Below are 24,130 nucleotides of genomic sequence, written 5' to 3' on the forward strand. Positions count from 1 at the left end.
CATCATCCTGCTACTTTGCTGAATTCATTTATTAGTTAACAGTTTTGTAGCATCGTTAGGATGCTATCATCTGCCAACAGAGATCATTTTACTTTTTCCTGCCACTTTGGATGCCTTTTTTTTTTTTTATTTTTTTTTTTCAACGTTTATTCATTTTTGGGACAGAGAGAGACAGAGCATGAACGGGGGAGGGGCAGAGAGAGAGGGAGACACAGAATTGGAAACAGGCTCCAGGCTCTGAGCCATCAGCCCAGAGCCCGACGCGGGGCTCGAACTCACGGACCGCGAGATCGTGACCTGGCTGAAGTCGGACGCTTAACCGACTGCGCCACCCAGGCGCCCCTGGATGCCTTTTATTTCTTTTTCTTGCTTAATTGCTCTGGCTAGAACTTCTAGTACGATGTTGTAGAGAAGTAGTGAAAACATCCTTGCCGTATTCCTGACCTTAAAGGAAAAGTTTTCAGTCTTTCCCCATTGAGTGTTACATCTGCTGTGTTTTTCATTTATGGCTTTTATTACATGGAAGTAGTCTCCTTCTATTCCTAATTTGTTGTGTTTATCATAAAAGGATGTTGAATTTGACAGATGATTTCTCTGCACCAAGTGAGATGATCATGTGTTTTTCCCCTTCATTTTATTGATGTGGTGCATGATATTGATTGATTTGCATAATTTGAACCATCTTTGCATACCAGGGATAAATCCCACTTGGTCATAATGTAAAATCCTCTTAAAATGCTGCTGAATTGTTTACTAGTATTTTGTTGACGATTTTTGCATCAATGTTCATAAGGGACATTCGTCTGTAGTTTTCTTTGCTTGCAGTCTTTGTCTGGCTTTGGCCATCAGAGTTATGCTAGCCTCATAGAATGAGCTACAAAATGTTCTCTTCAATATTTTGGAAATGTTTGAAAAGCATTCTTCTTTAAATGTTTGGTAAAATTCACCAGTGAAGCTCTCAGGACCAGTGCTTTTCTTTGTTGGGAGATTTTTTAAATTGCTGATTCCATCTCCTTACTAATAATAGGTCTATTCAGACTATTTCTTCATGACTTAGTCTTGGTAGGTTTTTGTTTCTAGGAATTTGTCCATTTCATCTAGATTATCCAATGTGTCAGCATAAGTTGTTCAAGGTACTTCCTTATAAACATTTTTTTTAGTTCTCTAGAATTAATAGTAATGTCCCCACTTTCACTTCTGATTTTAGTAATTGGAGACTTTTCTCTACATCATCTAGCTAAAGGTTTGTCAGTTTTGTTGATCTTTTCAAAGAACCACCTTTTGGTCTCATTTGATTTTCTGTACCATTTTTTCTACTCTCTATTTCATTGTTCTCTGGTATAATCTTTATTCTTTCCTTTTGCTAGCTGTGGCTTCAGTGTATTCTTTTTCTAGTTCCTCAAGTTGTAAAGTTTGGTTGTTGTTTTAGAACTTTCTTGTTTCTAATGTAGACATTTATACCAATGAATTTCCCCCTTAGCACCACTTCCAATGCATCTCATGAGTTCTGTTGTGTCTTTCTTTTCATTTGTCTCTAAGTATTTTTAAATTTCCTTTATGATTTCTTCTTTGATCTGTTGGTTGTTTACAATTGTGTTGTTTAGTGTCCAAAATTTTGTGTATTTTAGTTTTTTACTGACTTCTAACTGTACCCATTGTGATCAGAGAAGACACTTTGTATTATAACTATCTTTTAAAATCTATTGAGTTAATTTGTGACCCTCCATATGGACCATCCTGGAAAATCTCCCATGTACATTTGAGAAGAATGGGTATGTTGTTATGGGTAGGTAGAGTACCCTATATGTATAGAGTCTGCTAGAACTAGTATTTTATTGTATTGCTTAAGTCCTTATTTCCTTATGTTCTGTCTGGTTGTTCTATTACTTTGAGTGGGGTACTAAAGTCTCCAACTATTATTGCAAAACTATTTCTTCCTTCAATTTTGTCACTTTTTGGTTCATATATTTTTATGGTCTGCGATTAGGTGCATAAATGTTTATAATTACAATTCCTTCTTGCTGTTAAAACATTTGTTAACATACATCTTTGTCTCTTGTAAGCTTTTTTGACTTAAAGTCTATTTCATCTGAATTTTGTATAGTGTTTTGTGCTCTCTTTCGGTTACTTATTTGCCTGGAATATCTTTCTCCATCATTTCACTTTCAAGTCTGTATCTTTCAATCTCAAGTGAGTCTCATGTAGACAGACATATGGTTGAATCATGTGTTCTCGTCCATTCTGGCAATCTGTTTTTTAATTGGAGAGTTTAATCCATTTACATTTTTAAAAACTATTTCTGAGAGAGAAAGAGAGTGTGAGCAGGGGAAGAACAGACAGAGAGGGAGACACAGAATCCAAAGCAGGCTCCAGGCTCTGAGCTGTCAGCACAGAGCCCAACACAGGGTTTGAACTCATGAACCATGAGATCATGACCTGAGCCAAAGTCGTATGCTTAACCGACTGAGCCACCCAGGTGCCTCTCCATTCACATTTTTAAAGGTTTGTTTATATTTAAGAGAGAGAGAGAGAGAGAGAGAGAGAGAGAGAGAGCACACAAGAAGGGAAGGGGCAGAGAGAGAGAGGGAGAGACTCCTAAGCAAGCTCCCCCTTGTCAGTGCAGAGCCCAACAGAGGGCTCGATCTCACAAACCATACAGACATCAAGAGTCAGATGTTTAAATGACTGAGACACCCAGATGCCCCAGAATCCATTTACATTTAAAGTAACTACTGGGATGCCTGGGTGCCTCAGTTGGTTAAGTGTCTGACTTCAGCTCAGGTCATGATCTCACGGTTCGTGGGTTCGTGCCCTGTGTAGGGCTCTGTGCTGACAGCTAAGAGTCTGGAGCCTGCTTCGAATTTTGTGTCTCCCTCTCTCTCTCTGCTCTTCCCCCACTCATGCTCTGTCTCTCTCAAAAATAAATATTAAAAAAAATAATTACTGATATGGAGGGACTTACTTCTATCATTGTGCTATTTGTTTTCTATATGCCCTATTGCTTTTTTGTCCCTCATTTCCCACAGCCCTGTCTTCTTTTGTATTTAGTTGATTTTTTGTAGCAAAATGTTTAAGCTCCTTCTTACTTTCCTTTTGTGTATATTCTATAGCTAGTTTCTTTGTGGTTGCCATGGGGACTCACACTTAATATCCTAAAGCTGTCAAACTCTAATTTGAATTTATAGCACCTTAACTTCAATAATACACCAAAAAAAGCTGCTCCTTCACACTGTCCCTAACCTTTTTGGTTGTTGATGTCACAAAACCACATCTTTATACATTGTATGCTCCAAAACATAAGTTAGTATATTAAATGCATTAGTCTCCTAAATTATGTACAAAATAAGATTTGGAGTTACAAACCAAAGTTACAGTAATAATTACATCAGCATTTTTTATTTAAACACACTAGTATCATAAATTCCATAAAAAAGAAAAAGCACAGTTACAAGCTATTACAATAATCCTAGCTTTTATAACTGTCCATGTGTTTATTTTTACCGAGATCTTTATTTCTCCTCACAGCTTCAGGCTAATGTAGTGTCCTTTCATTTTGCAGGGTTCCCTTAAGCATTTCTTGCAGAGCAGGTCTAGTGGTCACAAACTCCCTCAGCTTTTATCAAGTAATGTCTTGATTTCTTCCTCACTTCTGAAGGGCAGTTTTGCTGGATATAGGGTTCTTGGTTGAGAGATTCTTTTTCTTTGAGCACTTAGAATGCATCTGCCCACTGTCTTCTAGCTTCCGAAGTTTCTTATAAAAAAAAAAAAAAACTGCAAATCTCTGAGGATCACTTGTATGTGACAATTGTCTTCTCTCACTGCTTTCAAGATTTGCCCTTTTTCTTTGGCTTTTGAAAGTTTGATTATAATGTGGGGTGTTTTTGCCATTTGGATTTTTTAGTTCTCTTTTCAAATACCATACAGAAGGCAAAAAATAAGTATGCCTTCTCATCCACCAGACAAGGCTAGTCCCCCCCTCCCCTAGGGGACTTTATCACTCCCCCTTCATACACACACACCCTGGTTCTACTCCAAAACCTTCCCCACGCCTCCCATCCATTTATACCCTTACTGTCCCTGTCTTCCACAGTGATGAGGCCCCAGAAATAGGGTACAGGATGGGAGGAGATATAGCAGGGGAGCCCCCTGAACTGTTGAATCTGGGTGGGTCAAGGAGCACCCTGCACCACCAGGTGGAGAATGAGGGTGTTCAGAGAGATCGGGGCATTGGAGGATAAAGGCACATCCAGTCTGATGGGGAAGGAGAGAGGCTTCCTCTCATCCTGGGAATAGGGTGGACAAGAGGGGGAGGTTACACATCCCTCCACGAGCTCCTGGAGGTTGAGGGAGGACCCAAGGAGTGGGTCTTTTTGAGCTCATCTTACTTGAAGTTTGTTGAGCTTCTTGGATGTTTCTATTCATGTCCTTTTTCAAATTTGGGAAATTCTCAGTCATCATTTCATCAAATATTCTCTCCGCCCCTTTCTCACTCTTCTTCTTTGAGACTCCCACAATGCCTATGTTGGTGCTTTTGATGGTTTCCCATAGACATCCAGGCTGTGTTTGCTATTTTTCAACTTTTTCTGTTCCTGAGCCTCAATAATTTCCATTGTCCTACCTTAAAGTACTGATTTATGTTCTGCCAGCTCAAATCTGCCTTTGACTCCTTGTGATTTACTTTAGTTATTGTACCGTTCAGCTAAAGAATTTCATTTTAGTTTCTTTCTGGATTTTCCATCTCTTAATGAATACTTGCATTTTGTTCTCACATTGTTTTCTTGACTTTTAGTGTTTTTAAAAAATTTTTTTAATGTTTATTTTTGAAAGAGACAGTGTATGAGTAGGGAAGGGGCAGAGAGAGATGGAAACACAGAATCTGAAGCAGGCTCCAGGCTCTGAGCTGTCAGCACAGAGCCCAACATGAGGCTCGAACTCATGGAGTGCGAGATCATGACCTGAGCTGAAGTCAGACACTTAACCAACTGAACCACCCAGGCGCCCCTTGACTTTTAGTATCTTTACCACCAAGTCTTTGCCTAATATATCTCCCAATGTATTTTTCAGGGACAGATTCTGTTGTATTTTTTTCCTTTGAATGAGACATATTCTCCTGTCTCTTTGACTTGTGATATTTTGTTGAACACTAGACATTTGAATCTAATAATGTGATAACTCTGAAAATTAGATTCTTCCCCTTCCCTCAGGGTTTGCTGTTGTTACTTGTCTTTTTGATTGTTATACCATTTCTGTGCTGAGAATCAGCCTGAGATATAGATTTAACTCTTCTCATCTCTTTTCCTTGGACATGCATAATTACTTTCTAATTTTTCCTGTATATGCAGGAGTGTTTGAATACCTTAGCCTTTAACATCTGGTTCTGACTCCCCATCTCCCCCCGACACACAAAACAAAAATTAAGGGACAAAAGGGGGGAAAGGGCACTGGCCCTTTAAATATATTGTAACACACTTGAGCCAGATGGGGGAGGTGCAATAGCAATGGCTCCCTGCCTCTTTGAACCTCTATGATCAGAAGCAGCAGTGATCAGAGGAAAGATCCCTGATATTCGGAGGACAGAGTCCTTCTTGCCTGCTTGGCTCCCACAAGCTGTGTGCAAGCTGATCCAGCAACACGGCTGTCTGTCAAGTGGCTGGGGGTTGGGATGTGTAGTTACTATCATGCTAAGAACAGAAATAAAGTAAAATTTACCATCCAAGCCTTTCCCTAAAAGTTGCAAGCCTTCAACAGACTCGAGTTCCAAAATAGTTATATCAGATGATTCTGCAAGTACAATTGTTGTCTAAGGAGGGAAACAGATTCCTGAGGCTTCTGACCCCATCTTCCTAGAATCCTTCTTATTTGTTTTTTTCTATTCCGTGTGTTGTTCATCTCTGATCTCCATTACTTTCTTTCTGCTAGCTTTGGGTTTAATTTCTTCACTGCTTCTGAAGGACAGTTTGGCAGATACAGTATTCTTGGCTGACATCTTTTTTTCCCTTTCACTACTTTGAATATGCTAGCCCACTGACTTCTGGCCTACAAAGTTTCAAATGAGGAATCTGGTGATAGTCTTATTGAAGATCCTTGTTATGTGATGATTTGCTTCTCTTGCTGATTTCAAGATTCTGTTTTAGTTGCCAACAATTTATGTGTCTCTGTGTGGGTCTCCTTGAATTCATCTTATTTGAAGTTTAAGTTCTTGGATGTTTATATTCTTTCTTGGATGTTTATATGTCTTTCTTCAAATTTGGTAAGTTTTCAGGCATTATTTCTCCAAATAATCTCTCTGACCCTCTCTCTTTTCTGGGACTTCTACAATGCATGGTAAACCTCTAGGTGTCCCACAAGTCCCTTTGGCTTTGTTCATTTTTCTTCAATCTTTATTCTTTCCTTTCCTCAGACTTGATCATTTCAATTATCTTACCTTCTGGTTCACTGATTCTTTCTTCTACCTGCTCAAATCTGCAGTTCTTCTCCTTAGCGCCAGAATTTCTTTGTGGTTTTGCTACTATTTCCATTTTGCTCATACATCATTTTCTCGATTCTCTCCATTGTCCTCCTTTAGTTTTTCGAGCATCTTTAACACAGTTGTTTCAAAGTCTTTCTCTAGATTTGCCAGCTGGCCTTTCTCACTGGACATTTTCTACTGTAATTTTTTTCTTTGAATGGGCCATACTTTCCTCTTTCCTTGTGTGTCTTGTGACTGTTTTTTCCCTGAAAACTTCATGCTTGAATCTAATAATGTATGAAGCCTGGAAATCAGATTCTTCCTTTTCTATCTCCCCAGGATTTTCTTTGGGGTTTGGGGGGTTGTTTTTTGCTTTAGTTTTATTGTTGTAGGCTCTGTGTGCCTGAGATCAGCCTGAGGTGTAAACTTAAGGTCTTCTCAGGTCTTTCTGAGCCTGAACTTTTCCCTAGGCATGCACAAAGACTTTCTAAATTCCCCTGTATGTGTGGTCACTTTTGCCATTTAAGGACCTCGTCCTTAAATGTCTGGCTCCCAAAATGAGGAAAAGAGATAAAGGTGGGGGGAAAGGTGCCACCTCTTTAAATCTCCTGGAAGTCACTTCCGCTGTAGGACAAGGGGCTTGAAACAATGGGAGGGAACATGCAGCAATGGCTGCCCGCTCCTGTGTCTGTACTTCCATGATAAGCAGCAGCAAGCACAAAACAGATCCTGATAATTTGAAGGACAGGGCCCATATTGCCCACCCTGGCTCACCTAGATGTAAGCTGCTTCTGGAACAAATGCATGACTGTCACTGAGTGGAAGATGGGTGGTGGGTATCCATTGGTGAAACTGACCAAAATTAACTGCACTCTCCCATTCAAGCCTTCTTCAGGAAGTTAAAGTCTTTGAATAAACTACAGAGTTCCAACATAATTAAGTCAAGCACATTCTGCCAGGACAATTGTCTAAGTAGGAAGACAGATTTCTGGTGCTTTCTACTCTGTCATCCTTTCCAAATCCCATAACTCTTTTTATACACTGAATTCCACTTATTAATGTTTCACTGAGGATTTCTGCATCTGTATTCCTGAGATATATTAACTTGTAGTTTTCCTTTTTTGGATGGTCTTTGTATGGTTTGGGCATAATACTGGCCTCATAAAATAAGTTAGAAAATCTCTCCTTTATTGTTTTCTGGAAGATAATGTGTAGAATTTGTTCTGTAGATGTTTGGTGGAATTCCCTACTGAAAATCTCTGATTCTTTTGTTGGATGTTTTTAAATTAAAAATTCAATTTCTTTAAGATTTACAGACCTATACAAATTATCTTTTATATTAGATGACTTTTGAGAAATTAGTCCATTTAAGTTGTCAAATCTATATATGTATAGTTCTATACCCTTATTATACTTTTGATGTCTGTAAGGCCTATAGTTCTAGCCCATTTCATTCCTGATATTGGTAATTCGTGTCATCCTTTTTTGTCTTATCAAAGGTTTGTCAATTTTTTCCAAGAACCATCTTTTATTTTCTCCACTGTTTTTCTCTTTTCAATTTGGTTTCTCCTCTTATTGTTTCCTTCCTTCTGCACCTCTACGTTTATCTTGCTCTTCTTTTTATAGGATAAATTGAAAGGTTAAATTATTTTCTTGAGACTTTCCCTCTTTTCTAATGTTACGAATTTGGTGCTATAAAATTTCCTGTTAGCACTACGTTAGCTACATCCCACATATTTTGGTATGTTTTACTTTCGTTTTCATTTAGTTCAATATGTTGTTTTTATTATCCTTTGAGACTTCTCCTTTAACCCATAGATTTAGCAAAATTGTTTAGTTTCCAACTGTTCCAAGATTTTCCTGTTACCTTTGTTACTGATTTCTAGTTTGATTCCATTGTGGTGAGAACACACACAGTAGGATTTCAATTGTTTTTAATATGGTGAAGCTTGTTTTATGACCCTATTGTGGTAAATGGCTTATCTTGGTAAACTGTCCATGAGAACTTGAAAAGAACGCCTATTCTGTTGCTGTTGCTGTGGTGGGGGGTTGGGGGGGTAACCCTGTTGATTGAGTTATTACATATCCTGGCTGATTTTCTGGGTATTTTAATCAATTGTTGGAAGAGGGGTGTTGAGGTCTCCAATATAATCATGATTTGTCTATTTCTCCTCTCAGGTCTATTTTTGCTTTACATATTTTGTAGCTCTGTTGTTTAATGCATACAAATTTAGGATTGCCACATCTTGATAGCCTGACCCTTTTCATCATATGAAAAACTCCTCTCTGTCCCTGTAATTTTCTTAGCTCTAGAGTCTACCTGATGTTAATACTACTGCCTTCTTTTGATTACAGTCTGTATTGCATACCTTCTTCCACCTTTTTACTTTCAACCTACCTATATCATTACTTTTGAACTGAGTTTTCTTATGGGGAGTATATATTTTTAACCACTCTGCCCCTTTCTTTTAATTGGTGTATTCTGACATTTACATTTAAGGCAATTATTGATATGCTAGGACTTCAGCGGGGTTTTTTTTTTTTCATTTTGTTTCGTTTCTTTCCTGTTCATTTGTCTGTTTTCTTTTTCCGGCTTACTTGTGCCTTTTGTTAGAATTCCATTTCATCAAAACTGCTTTTGAACTTACCTCTTTGAACAGACCCTTAGCAGTTGCTCTAGGTTTTATGTTACACATACATAACTTTTCACAGCACTCTGGTGTCAACATTTTACCAGTTCAAGTGAAATGTAAAAACGTTATAATCCTTTAAGTTCCTTTACCCTCTGTCATTTATAATACAGTTGTCCTAAAGATTCCCCCTGCAGGCTTTGAGATCCGTATCAGACATTACCATTTTTGCTTCAACTATCAAATATATTTTATAAAACTCAACAAAAGAAAAATTCCATTGTATTAACTTACATATTTACTCATTCTATTGTTCTATATCCCTTCTTGATGTTTCAAGATTCCTTCATTTATCATTTCCTTTCCAACTCAAGAAACTCCTTTAGCCTTTTTTTTTTTTTTTTTTTTTATAGATAGATCCCCTGGTGACAAATCCTTACTTTTCTCTCATCAGAGAATGTCTTGATTTCCACTTTATTCCACAAGGATATTTTCACTAGGGAGACAATTCCGAGTTACAGTTCTTTGTTTTTAGCACTTGCCAATGCCATGCCATTTCCTTCTGGCCTCTGGTTGTGGTAAGAATTCTGCTGTAATTTGGATTGGTTTTCACATACTATTTCTTTTTTTCAAGATACTTTGTCTTTAATTTTCAGAATTTTGACTGGACATATTTTGGCATGGTCTTTCTTGGGGTGTATCCCATTGGGCTTAACTCAGTTTCTTGAATCTGTAAGTTTACATCTTTTGCAAACTTTGGGAGTTTTTTCAGCCATTATTTATCCAAATACTTTTTCACCTCCAAATTCTTTCTCATCTTCCTTGGGGACTCAGATGCAATGAAATGTTAGATCATTTGTTATACTACCACAGGTCCTTGAGGCTTTATTTACCTTTTTTCCCAATCTTTTTTTTCACTGTTGCTCCCTGTTGGATTAATTTCTATTGTTTTATCTTTAATTTCACTGATCCTTTCCTCTATCATCTCCACTCTGCTGTTGAGTTCATCTAGTGAGTTTATTATTTCCTTTATTGTATTTTTCAGTTCTAAAATTTTCATTTGCTTCCTCTTTATATTTTGTATTTCTTTGCTAAGACTTTCTGGTTTTTTGCTTCAAGCATTTTCCTAGTTGTTCATCAAAGCATTTTTATTATGCCTTCTTTAAAATCTGAGGTGCACCTGGGTGGCTCAGTTGGTTAAGCGTCCGACTTCAGCTCAGGTCATGATCTCATGGTTTGTGAGCTTGAGCCCCGTCTCAGGCTCTGTGCTGACAGCTCAGAGCCTGGAGTCTGCTTTGGGTTCTGTGGATTCTGTGTCTCCCCCTCTCTGTGCCCCTCCCATGCTCATGCTCTGTCTCTCTCAATAATAAATAAACATTAAAAAAAATTTTTTTAATCTGTCAGATAATTCTCATCTCTGTGTCATTTCTGGTTTGGAATCTGATAACTGTCTTACCTTACTCATTGAGACAGTCTTGGTCTGATGAATGATTCTCAAATGTACCCTGGACATTTTGAGTATCATGTTATGAGACTCTGGATCTTATTTAAATCTTTTTTTTTTTTTCAGGCCTCCTGTGACATCACACAAACACAAGAATGAAGACCCCACCTTATTACAGCCACGTGAAGATGAAAGTCCACCACCCTGGCTGCAAAGGTGATTAATTTTATGTGTCAACTTGACTAGGCTACAAAATGCCCAGGTAGCTGGTTAAAAATTATTTCTGAATTCGTCTGTCAGGGTGTTTCCAGAAGAGATTAGTCTTTGAATTGGTGGGCTGAATAAAGCAGATGGTCCTCTCCAATGTGGATGGTTATATCCAATCTGTTGAGGGCCTGAACAGAACAAAAAAGTGGAGGAAAGTTAAATTGGCTCTCTGCCTAAATGTTTGAACTAAGAAATCAATCTTCTGTACTTAGCACTCCTGGTTCTCAGGCCTTCGGACACAGATGGAATCCACACCATCAGTTCTCCAGGTCTCAGACCTTCAAACTGCACCAACAGCTTCCCTGAGTGCCCGGTTTGTACAGAGCCAATCATGGGATTTCCATAATACCATGAGCTAATATCTTATAATAAATCTATCTCCCTTTCCTCACCACCCGCCCCCGTTTCTCTAGAGAACACTAATACAGAGGGTGAGGAATGCCTTGTAACTGTTCTCCATGTTGCCTTCACAGACACTGTGAGAGAGAAAAGGTCTCATCATTGGGTGGGCATGATAATCCCAGTTCCTCTGGGCCTTCTCTGACATCACCCCAGCAAGGGAGGAGGACTGCCCCTTTACAACATGGCTATCATCAAACTCTAGGCTGATAGGGATGGGGCGCCATTTTGTTCCATGGTGTTTGACTTTAGTAAAGCAGTTATTGCCTATACGTTTTCTGTCTTGCTAAGTTGCCCCTTTCCTGGTCCTTTGGTGAAAGAGAGGAGGCTACTTTTGGGGATTCCCCCCCTCACCACTCCCATTGGTATTCCCTGGTTGCTGGCTTCTCCAGCACCCAATCCAGGATATATTAAGCAAAAAGAGAACTCACTGTCATGTCATTTTCAGATCTCAAGATCCCTTCCCAAGTCTGCCATCTTCTCTCCACATTTCAGAGTTTGCTTATGTTTTGATAAAGCCCAATTTATGGATTTTTTTTCTTTTATAACTCATGCTTATGTTATAGTTAAAATATCTTTGTTGAACCCCAGGTCACAAAGATTTTTTCATGTTTTTTTCTAGAAGTTTTATAGTTCTAACTTAATTTAACAATTAGGTCTATGACTCATTTTTATTTACTTGTAGCATATAACATGAGGTAAAGTTGCAGTTATTTTTTTATATGGCTGTCTAATTGTTCCAAAGCCATTCTCCACTGAATTGCTTTGGCACCTGTCTTAGTCCATTGGGGTCGCTGTAACAGAAAAACATAGACTGGGGGGCTTTTTATAAACAACAGAAATATATTTCTCACAGTTCTAGAAGCTGAGAATTCCAAAATCAAGGCACGAGCAGATTCAGTATCTGATAGGGTCCTCTCTCTAGTTTATACATGGCTGTCTGCTGTGTCCTCACATGACAGAAGGGACTAAGGAACTCTCTAGGGTCTCTTTTTTACAAGGGTATTAATGCCATTCATGAGGGCTCTGCTCTCATGAGCTAATCATTTGGAAAGTGCCCCACCTTCTAATACAAGGTTAGGATTTAACATATGACATTTAGGGGGACACATTCAGTCTATAGCTGCACCTTTTTGAAAATCAATATGTGGGTTTATTTATGTACTCTCTTTCATTTTCATATTTCATTTTCCATTCTTTGTTTCAAGACAACTTAGCTATCTTTATGCCAACACACCTTTTCATTACATAGCTTTATATCTTGTAATCATATAGCCTGAGTACTGCCCATTCTGAATCCTCAGCATATCCACATAAATGTCAGAATCCGTTTGTAAATTTCTACCAAAACAAAAAAGCCTGCTGGGATTTTGATTTGGATTGCACTGAATATATGAATTCAGGAAGAACTGATATCTTAACAACATTGACTCTTCCAACCCATGAACACTATATCTTGCCATTACTTTGATCTTTAATTGCTCTGAGCAACATTTGGTAGTTTTCAGTGTAAAGGTCTTCCAAATATTTTCTCAAGTTTATTCAGAAGCATTCCATATTTTTCATAGTACTGTATGTGGCATTAAAATGTTTTCTCAATTTCTGACTGTTAGCACATAGAAATACAATTGATGATCTTGCATCTATAACAGCTAAAATATTAATAGTTCCAGAAGCTTTCTGTCATCTCCCTCAGATTTTCTGTGTACACAAGCATGTCATCTGTGAATAAAAACATTTTTACTTCTTCCCTTGTCATTATTTCTTTTCCTTGCCTTATAAAAACAGCTAGAACATCCAGTACGCTAGATAGTAGTAAGGTTATGGGGTGATCTGGTGGGGTACTGGCCTGAGGACCTTAGTATTTCACTAGGTGTGGCTGGAAGGCCTCCCTTAGTTCCTCAGCACAGGGGCCTGTCCATAGAGCAGCTCACAATATGGCAGCTGACCTCCATCAGAGCAAGGGAGTGACAGAGTAAGGAAGCAAGAGAGGTTGCCCAAGATGGAAGCCAGTCTTTTTCTTACCTTAATCTCAGAAATGACATCCTATCACCTTTTCTATTAATTAGAAACATCACTAAATATAGCCCACACTCAAGGAGAGGAGATTACGTAAAGGCCTGAATACCAGGAAGTGGGACTTGCTGGGGAACATCTTAGAGGCTCCCTACCACAAGCTCTCAATGGCCAAATCAAGGACGATCTTAGCAACATAATAGATAATGAAACTAATCAATTAAAAACTATACAATAAATAGCCATGAGTCCGTGCCTATCAATAAAGTAACTGAATAAATAAATAAAAATTGGGGAGAAAAGGGGTACCTGGCTGTCTCAGTCAGTGGAACACATGACTCTAGATCTCAGGGTCGTGAGTTCAAGCCCTACGTTGGACGTAGAAATTACTTTAAAAAAAAAGTGTTAAATAAATAATAAAAATGGGGGAGAAAAGACAGCTCCTCCTTACAGTAGAATTCTAATTAATAAATGTAGGAAGAGAACTAGAAATAGGTAAACACCACAGTAATAATTGCTGTAGACAATAACGTAACCTAAAGATAGTGAATGAAAGTGTGCTACATAAACTTTTACGTATCTCAACAAGCTACTTGTTAATTTAAAAAGAAATTTAACTTTACAGTTAAAAGAGAAATCTGACAAATATGTACATAACAAAGTGATCAGACTTAATTAGTAATAAAACGTATCAATGTCATGTACCCTCTGATATGATGCATTGAGAAGGACATATCACTTACGTAATAGTTTCGCCAAAAATGCAAAGTCTTAATCTCATCAATCAGAAAATCCAAACTGAAGGACACTCTACAAAATAACTTTCCCATACTCTTCAAAATTGACAACGTCATCAAAGACAAAAAAAAAAAAAAAAAAAAAGACTAGAATTTCTGCAGGAGGCTAAGAGCTAGGATAAACAAATACAACATGGCATCCTAAACCATGTCCTGGACCAGAAAACAGACAGTAATTGGACAAGTAATGAAATTTGAATGAAGTCTGTAAATTAGCCAATAGTATTGTATAGACATTAATCTTCTGGACTAGCCAACTTTATTAGTTATATAATATGCTATTATTTTATTCACCCAGAGGAAGCTGGATGAACATACAATAACTGTGTATTGTGGTTCTTATTATACTTTCAACAGCTTCACAGACATATAATTTACACACATTCCCCCGTCCCTCAACCCCAGGCAATCACTAACCTACTTTCTGTCTCTAGAGAGCTGCCTATTCTGGACAGTTGACATAAGTGGCATCACACAGTATGTAGCCTCTTGTGAATGGCCTCTTTCATTTACCATGTTTCCAAGGTTCATCCATTGTCATGTCTTGAATTGTGACCCCTCCAAAAGATGTTGAAGTCCTAACCCCCAGTCCCTGTGAATGTGATTTATTTGAAAACTGGGTCTCTGCAGTTGTCAAGGTATAATAAGGTCATTAGGCTGGGCCCTAAATGAATGGACTCCACATAAAAAGGAGAAATTTGGACACAGACGGAAATCCACACAGAAGGAAGACAATGTGAAGACACAGGGAGAACACCATCTACAGGCTAAGAATGCCTGAGGCTACCAGAAGCTAGATGAGAGGCAGGGAGGAGGTTCTCCCTCGCAGCCCTAAGAAGGAAACAACCCTGTCAATACCTTGATTTTAAACTTGTAGCCTCCAGGGGTGCCTGGGTGGTTGTCGGTTGAGTGTCTGACTTTGACACAGGTCATGATTTCATGGCTCGTGGGTTTAAGCCCTGTGTTGGGTTCTGTGCTGACAGCTCAGAGCCTGGAGAGGCTTTGGATTCTGTGTCTCCCTTCTCTCTCTGTATGCCCCTTCCCCACTCCCACTCCATCTCAAAAATAAATAAACATTAAACTTCTAGCCTCCAAAACCATGAGACAATAAATTTCTGTTCAGCCACCCAGTGTGGAGTACTTTGTTCCCGCAATCTAATATATCCACACTGTAGCATGTATCAGTACTTCATGCCTTTCTATTGCCAAACATATTCCACTGAGTGGATATATCATATTTGGTTTATCCCTTCAACATTTGGGCTGTTTTGGCCTTTTGGCTAGTGTGAATAGTGCTACTATAAACACTAACACACAAATTTCTATGTGGACACGCTTTAATTCCTCTTGGGTATATACCTAAGAATGGAAATGCTAGGTCATATAATTCTATGTTTAACTCCTTAAGGAACTGCCAAACTGTTTCCAAAGCAGCAGCACCAGCTTATGTTCCTGCCATGGTATGAGGGTTCCAACTTCTCCACACACTCCCCAACATGTGTTATTACCTATCCTTTCGATTACAGCCCTCCCAGAGGCTGTGAAGTGCTACCTCCTTGTGCCGTCAATCTGCATTTCTCTAATGACTCAGGATACGGAGTTTGTCTGCTCTACGTGCTTATTGGCCATTCCTTCATCTTCTTTGAGGAAATACGTATTCAAATCTTTTCCCCAGTTTTTAATTAGTTTGCCTTTTTTTTAAGTTTATTTAGTTTGAGAGAGAGAGCGTGCTCAAGGGAGGGGCAGAGAGAGGGAGAAAGAGGATCCCAAGCAGGCTCCACGCTGACAGTGCAGAGCACAACGTGGGGCTCGAACTCACAAACGCAACCATGATATCATAACCTGAGCCCAAATCAAGAGTCAGCCTGTTAACGAATGAGCACCCAGGTGCCCCTGGTTTGCCTTTTTTATTGAGTTGTGAGAGTTCTTATATATTCTGAATACCAGGCCCTTATCAAATATATGATCTGCAAGTATTTTCTCCCATTCTGTGGGTTGTCTTTTTGCTTCCTGATGGTGCTATTCACAACACAAAAGTTTTAAGTTTTTATAAAGTCCAATTTACCAATTTTATATCTTTTACTACATTCACACTTCTGTACATATAAAATTATATGGAAGATGGTGTACAAAATACACAATGATCAAAATAAAAAACTACATAGGGGCACATGGGTGGCTCAGTCGGTTAAGCAACGAATCTCAGCTCAGGTTATGATCTCACAGCTCATGAGTTCGATCCCTGAGTGGGGGTCTGTGCTGACAGCTCAGAGCCTGGTGCCTGCTTCAGATTCTGTGCCTCCCTCTCTCTCTCTGCCCCTCTGCTCATGCTCCGTCTCTCTCAAAAATAAATAATCATTTTTTTAAAAACAATAAAAAAATAAAAAATAAACTACATATAAAAATTTATGTAAAACGTTTAAAATACTCTGCACTAAATTCCCAACAGGAGCTACAAAAGAATTTTTTTTTTATTTGCTATTCAACACAATTCTGTTTCTTTTCTTCTTTCCTGTTATACAACTGATGCAAATCCTCTATGGAAATTTCAGAATTAACATTAGCAAACGCACCATCCAGAGATAACCATCATTGTCACTGAGGTTTCTATTCGTACACAAATACATAAGTATAATGAAAACCTAGGGTCTGGACTTGAAGCGTGTGATGGAAGAGAGGGCTGCGCGCATCTCCGTGGCAGGTGCCTCCCACAGGGCGCCCGCGGGCGTCGGTACTTACAGGCCGCAGTCCAGAGCACTGCTGAGAACCACGGCCCGGGGGCGAGCCCAGCAGGCGAACAGAGAGCACGGCCACCCCGGCGAGCGCCCCTCTCGCCGCCGGCCGTCCCGGGTGTCAGGGCCCCGGCGGACGGGTGGCCACAGGGCTCACAGCCTCTCCCCACCTCGCCAGGCGGCGAGGAGCGTCCCGCTCGGCAGCGCTGGCCCCACAGTGCACCGCAGCGCGCACGCGCAGGCCGTCGAAAACGAAAAGACTAGCGTCCGCCAGGCCGTCAGGCGGGATCGCGCCGCGCGGCCTTAAAAGGGCACCGAGCTGCGCCGGCACCCTGTGGAGCTTGCGTCGCGTGGGGCGGTGCCTGAGGTGCGGCAGGGCAGGGCGGGGCGGGGCGGGGCGGGGCAGGGTGGCAGGGCGGGGCCAGAGGAAGGGGCCTCTCGCCCGCGGCCCTTGCTGCGACCTTGCGGAACCTGCATCGCTGTCCTCAGGTCGCCTGGTGGCGAGTCCCCTGAGCAAGGAGGGCTTGCCCTTGTAGGGGTGTCTGGGGGGCTGGCCGGGGAGTCGAGATTGGAGCCGGATCCGTAGGATAAGCAGGGATTCTGCAGGTGGAGAAAAGGGACACAGACGCCCTCGGCCACTGGGAGCCCGCGCTGCGTGGCTTGAAGCGGGAAGGGAGTGGCTTGGCGGGACTGGCTTTAGAGGCAGTGCTGGGATAACTTTTTTCTCCTGCAGGTAACTGGGAGTCCCTGTAGGCATTCAGTAGATTAGAATCTGGAACGTGTACAACAATAGAAAGAAAAAGTATTTCCGATTTCGCTACCTTATCATTTGTTGACAGTCTAGCATATCTGCTACCAGTCTTTACCATACTTTTTAAAAAATAACTGTAGGGGCACTTGGGTGGCCCAGTCCATTAAGGGTCCGACTTCTGCTCAGGGCATGATCTCCGGTTAGAGGGTCCAAGCCCCGCACTGGCCTCTGTGTTCACAGCTCAGAACCTGGAATTTGCTGCAGATTCTGTCTTCCTCTCTCTCTGCCTCTCCCCACTGATTTGTTCTCTCTCTCTCTCTCTCTCTTTCTCTCTCTGTCTCTCTCAAAAATAAGCTTTTTAAAGAATAAGTCATTGTAGCATATTTTGTATTCCACTTTTTCTCATAGCCTTTAAAGTGACCATTTTCCATGTTGTGAAATAGTATTCATGACCAATTTTAAAGGTTAACATTCCAGTAACTTATTTTACCATTACCTATAGTAACTAAATGCATGGGTGTGGGTGTCCCCCGGGGGTGGGATAGGGCATGAGGTCACTTCCAGTGGGACCTCAGGCAAGGCACCAATCATTCCCAGCCTCTGTGTCCCACGTTTATATAGAAAGTTAAATGAGATGATACACTTTTAGCAAGTACTTGGCACACACCAAGCACTCAAAGTGACTTAACTGCCACTGATATTCTGAATTCTTCATAAACTAAATGCTTTGACAGGCATCTTGTGCACTGAGCTTAGGTTTCATTGCTAGATATGGAATTACACAGTCTCTAAGGGTATGACTCATTTTTTGTAAATAGTTCTCCAAAAAGGAATGTTTTTGGCAAATTATTCTCTAAAAGGGGTCATCTGCCTTCCTAGGACTGACTTGGAGGCAGGTGAATGATATGCTGAGATCTGTGTGATAAAAAAACACTGGTGGTTGCATTGTGGGCTGGAGTAAGAGGGGCTTAGAGTGAAAGCCCCCCAAAGACTTGGCTCCAGTTACTGAGTAGGGAACAGACACCAAGGCCAGGGCAGGGCTTGGGCATGGCAGAGATGGAGTGGACTGGACTTGAGGAAGAGTGTGATGGAAGAGAGGGAGGCCCCAGATGGGCCCCTGGGTGGATGGTGTGTCCTTGCCTAAGTGTGAAGATAGAAATCTTGAGGGCAGGGAACAGGATGGGCGAGATGAGCAGTGTGATCTGACCCTACAGGTTGGAACTTGGAGGCTGATATGATCTGTAAGAGGGGAACCGGTAGGAACAAGTTTGGGGCATGAGGATGAGGTGGCAACCACAGACACAGGTGACTGAAGTCATAAGGTGAGGGAGAACTTCCTTGAAAGGAATCACTGAAAGAAGGAACCAGACCTGGCCTTGTAGGGATGTGACCCATACAGGGGTCACAGGGCCCTTATGATGAAGGGTCCTGCCCTTGGTTTAATGGTCTGCAGTCACCAGCTTGAAATTCTTAATAATTATTGAACAAGAGACCCTGCGTTTTCATTTCACATATTACGTAGCAAGTCATGGGAGAAACAACACGGCTGTGGGAAAGACTAACTTGAAAAGGGTGAATTTACCTCTCCTGAGGGACCAAACTGAACAGGAGCTCTTCAGGAAGAAGGGGAGTGGACACCAGCAGCACTATGAAGCCAGGGTCAAGAGAGGGGCCTCTACTGGCTGCCCCCTCACCTCCCAACCCACAGCCTTTGCCAACCAACGTCATTCCTTTTTTAGAAACTTCTAAATATTTGTAGATGATGTTTCACTTTATTGGAAAAATATTACTTCAGTTATTTTATGTGCAAACAAGAACGCCCATTTTAAAAATCTGAGTATGGGGGCGCCTGGGTGGCTCAGTCGGTTGAGCGTCCGACCTCGGCTCAGGTCATGATCTCGCGGTCCGTGAGTTCGAGCCCCGCGTCGGGCTCTGTGCTGACAGCTCAGAGCCTGGAGCCTGTTTCCGATTCTGTGTCTCCCTCTCTCTCTGACCCTCCCCCGTTCATGCTCTGTCTCTCTGTGTCTCAAGAATGAATAAAACGTTAAAAAAAAAAATTAAAAATAAATAAATAAATAAAATAAAAATCTGAGTATGTGTCCATGTAATATTTCTAAATGTCTTTAATAGGGACAGTGATTTATGTGGCAGAATTAGGTTTATGTTTATAGGGCAATTGATAGTTAATGACAATACTTTTTGCTTTCTAAAGCGATACATGTCCTTTAGAGAAAATTTAGAAAATTCCCCAAAATGCAGTTTTTTAAAAAGTCACCTATAGCCCCATGAGGTATCTGTGGTTAACATTTTGATGGATTCCATTCAAGTCTCTTTGCCACGCACATGTTTCTGATTGTTGTAGTCACATGGTACACCGAATTTTATATTCTGCCCATTCCTCTCTTTTTTCCTTAATGCCATGACCTTTTCTCCTGTTACTCTGTAGTATTTAGAAACTGTAATTTTCAATGACTGCATAAAACTTGATTTATCTTTTCCAAAAAGTTTCATTAACTTTTTTCTGATTGAATTGTTCTTTGGAGAACTTGCACAATCAGGGAAGTATAGATAACACCATATTTCATCTATTCTACAGTGAGTGTTTTTTCACACTTTCACATCCCTGAAATTGCAATGCTTCTTAAAACTGCTGTCAGCCAGGCAGCAGTGGTAACTTAATTGTCACCATCTGTATGTGTGAGCTGGTCATGGCAGTGACTACTGAGGCAAATTCATGGTTGGTGTATTGAGTTTAATTGCTTTAAAAATGTCTTCAAAAAGATACTGTGATTTAGTACTAGAAAGAAAAGCTTTTGTAAACATAGGCACAGAAACAGACGAGTAGGGAATACATTTTGTGTTAGTGGAACAGATATCTGTTGTTGGAGGAAGGACTGCAATCACCTGTTTCCACGCCAACCAAATGCTCCACAGGCCCCAGAAAGAAAGGTATCACCAGCTCTCAGGTCAGGGAGGCTGGGTCCCCTGTGCTTGCTGAGGTTTGTGCAGACAGGTTGTGTATCACAACCTCTTTGTGGTTGCAGAATGGGTCTCGATGGCATGGAAGGAAACTTGGGAAAGAATAATGAAGGACTCTGTAAAAATTTCCACATGGCATTGCCTGGAAGGCACAGAGGATGATTGACAGAACATCCATGACCCAGGGTGAGCTTTAGACTCAATGGATACAACCGATTTATTTATTTCCCTTCTTGTTCCTTTTTTTTTTCTTTTTCTGCATGCAAAGTGATACTTGATCTTAAAAATAATATTAACAACCTATGCCCAAGAGCTTAAAAGTTGTTCTTTCAAAAAATAATTTTAAAATAAAATTAAAAGTAGGGCGCCCAGGTAGCTCAGTTTGTTAAGCTTCCAACTGTTGATTTCAGCTCAGGTCATGATCTCACGGTGGTGAGATCAAGCCCCATGCTGGGTGTGGAGCCTGCTAAGATTCTCTCCCTCTGCCCCTACCCTGCTCACACTAAAATATATATATATATATATATATATATATATATATACACACACACATATATATACACACATATATATGTATATATATGTATATACATATATATATGTATATATGTATATATATATATATATAATTTTTTTTGAGAGAGAGACAGAACGAGCGGGAGAGGGGCAGAGAGAGGGGGAGACACAGGATCTGAGGTAGGCTCCAGGTTGTGAACTGTCAGCACAGAGTCCGACATGGGGCTCCAACTCAGGACCTGCGAGATCGTGACCTCAGCCGAAGTCGGATGCTTAACAGAGTCACCCAGGCGCCCCAAATTACATTAAATTAAATGTCTCATATATAAAGAGAGTGCTCAATCTTAATTGCCATGTGCCTTCTTTCTTAGTTATACACAAAATAAAATTGTATCTTAATTGGATGGCATCTTGGGTTCGATGAAACAGTAAAAGAATTGAGTGCGTCCAAAGGTTTGCTTGACTATTTTTCCCAGGTGATACTCTTGTGCTTTTAGCCTTTCCCGGTTTCAGGACTTAGGTTTATCATCTTTGTTATGTATAACAACCATTACTATACAGTCATAACTTGTGGAGTCCTTTACAATTAATCAAATATTTTATTTACATATGTATTGAATAAGTAGTAAGTTCCCATGGTTCAAAACTCAAAAGGTACAAAAAGATCTGCAGAGAAAGCCTCACATCTGCTCCTGCCCCAGCGGTCCACTTCTCGCTGGGGCCACCAGTGCTACCGGTTTCTTCCTCCGGTACCAGATACCTTCTACACACTCCTCACCTGTGTTCACAGTGCGTCCTATACGCGCTGTCTTCCCGGATTCCATGCTGGGGACACTTGTGCGTGCTATACACACTACAAAACGTATAGCCATCCGAAAGTGCTGGCTACTTGGCCAGCCAGTGTTAGAATTACAACTTAACAGATAATTATACCGAGGCCCAAGGAGGTCACAGTGATCTTCCCAGTGGTAGAGCTGGGACTCAGACCTGGGTCTTCCAACCACATTAGATAAGCACAGAAATGTGACACATGGGAACTAGTTTCTTTCAATCACACCGTTCTTTGAAATGCCAGTTAGCGTTCGAAACTCCTCAGTATTGGTTGGAGTCTATCAATGGAGACCACTCCTGGCCTTTCAGGAATGGTTAAGTCTTAGTATCCACTCTCCACAATGCCAAAGAGGGAGGTGCATTCTCTGGACAGGGAACAGCCCATGCTGTTCAGAAACCCCTGGAGTCAGGGGGAACCAGCAGGGACCGCCAGCTTTCCCTGCCCCCACGGCTCTCATGGTCTCCCCAGGACTTGCCCTAACAGACCTTCCATCAAGGAGCCAACCTGCTCATGCATAGAATATAAGCAACGCCCTGGGAGCACAAGTGAGCAGGAAAGAAACTGCCGTGTGAAAAGTGTCTGGGGCCACACTGCACTTCTGAGTGTGTCCACAGGTCCCCTTGCATGACCTTAGTTCCCCACATTCACTGCTGCCATGACAACTCTGCTTACTGAGCACGGGTACCCCGTTTAGACACGTTACTTATTACATTTTTTTTTCTCAACGTTTTTTATTTATTTTTGGGACAGAGAGAGACATAGCATGAACGGGGGAGGGGCAGAGAGAGAGGGAGACACAGAATCGGAAACAGGCTCCAGGCTCTGAGCCATCAGCCCAGAGCCCGACGCGGGGCTCGAACCCACGGACCACGAGATCGTGACCTGGCTGAAGTCGGACGCTCAACCGACTGGGCCACCCAGGCGCCCTACACGTTACTTATTACAACTGGCCGGTGGAATTCTGGTGGGTGTTTGAAAACCAGCCCTCTGGCGTGAGACATGGCCCCGAGTTGTCATGCGTGCTGGCTTCCGCGGTGCAAATAATCTCACCGTGGCCAACCGTATTTGGTGGGGACTGGGAGAACTACAGGATAGCTAGGGAGGTGGGGGGTCACTACAATGTTCAGCATGCTCAGACACGTGAGGTGGCATCAGGAGGGTCTTTGAGGATGAGCTGTTTCAGGCTGAATTCGGGTCAGTAAGAATGTCAGCCATGTACGTGCGTGAGCCCTGCACCCTGGGTTTACCATACCCTGAGAATGACCCCCGTGTCCTTAGTCACCCCCAGAGCCCCGGGATGTGCCACACCCTTGTGGTGGGGAGGGCAGTAGGGGAGGTAGAGAGGTGGCACGCAGGAGCCCTGCCCTTAGGTTAGGACTCTCTGTAACCTTGGACGAGTTACTGGAATGTTCCAAGTTCCCTTTCCTTACGACTGAGCAGGGCTCCTGAGACCCAGCAGCTGAGGTGCATGGAGCGTGGTGTTCGGCAGAGCAGGGCAACAAGGCCCTAGAGCAGTGAAGTCTGGCGCTGCTAGGCCAGTAGGTGAGCAGAGTGAACCCTTCCGTGACTACTGGGACGTCACACAGAACAACTCAGGTTGTTCACAGAGCCTGCTTGGGATTCTCTCTCTCTCTCTCTCTCTCTCTCTCTCTCTCTCTCAAAAATAAATAAACATTTAAAAATAAATACATAAAGTGTATTTATTTAACACTTACTATGAGATTTTTAGACATACCAAAAATTATTTTGTTCATTGCCTCCTTTGACTACAAATCTTACTTAGTGTCATGGCACCAGACCTCCTTACAGTCATGAGGACAAATGCCCACGTTTACCTGACCCCCAGGAGGCAGCCATGCCTGCTCCACGGCTGCCGATGGTGGCACTGATTCACGCCAGTGGCCGGGCTCCAAAGCTGTGCCCTGGAGTCCATGTGCCAGACAGCCTGGAACCATCCCAAGTGATCTCTGTGCATCTCCCCATCCCCATGCACCCACGCGGTAGAACAGGAGAGAGCAAGGGAGGAGGCCTGTGGCATTTTCATCTCCCACGGCAGACGGTTATATGGAGCCGCCAGGAACCCCCAGCCCAGCACTCACCTCCTCTGTGTGACCGTCTTCGCTCAAGGCGATCTGTTCCCCTCACTCGTATCAGCCACAAGTGTTTGAGAAGTGGCAGCATCCCCTCTGCATCAGGTCTGCTCTCTGTTCTGCACTGTTAGGAGGTGAGCACCATGGGTGAGGCTGTCACCCCTTCTGCCTTTTCATCACCATGAGCCACACAGGAGCCTCGGCCTCGCCTCTCACGAGAGAGGGTGGT

At 41.7% G+C, this 24,130-nt stretch overlaps 1 protein-coding gene across 3 annotated transcripts in view; it reads right to left on the reverse strand.

The window, feature by feature from the left end:
* Window positions 1-16,959, reverse strand: part of LOC123606133 (up-regulator of cell proliferation) — a 58,650-nt gene extending 41,691 nt beyond the window's left edge. For 2 of the 3 annotated variants that reach the window (XM_045494103.1, XM_045494102.1), the window contains exon 1: window positions 16,741-16,959. The gene's annotated coding sequence lies outside the window, so the exon portion shown is untranslated. Of the gene's footprint in view, window positions 1-10,690; window positions 10,918-16,740 lie in introns of all 3 variants that reach the window. The other variant, XM_045494098.1, reaches the window with a different exon arrangement.
* Window positions 16,960-24,130: the final 7,171 nt, after the last annotated feature.

Source organism: Leopardus geoffroyi, chromosome A2, assembly GCF_018350155.1.
Source record: "Leopardus geoffroyi isolate Oge1 chromosome A2, O.geoffroyi_Oge1_pat1.0, whole genome shotgun sequence".
NCBI lineage: Eukaryota > Metazoa > Chordata > Mammalia > Carnivora > Felidae > Leopardus > Leopardus geoffroyi.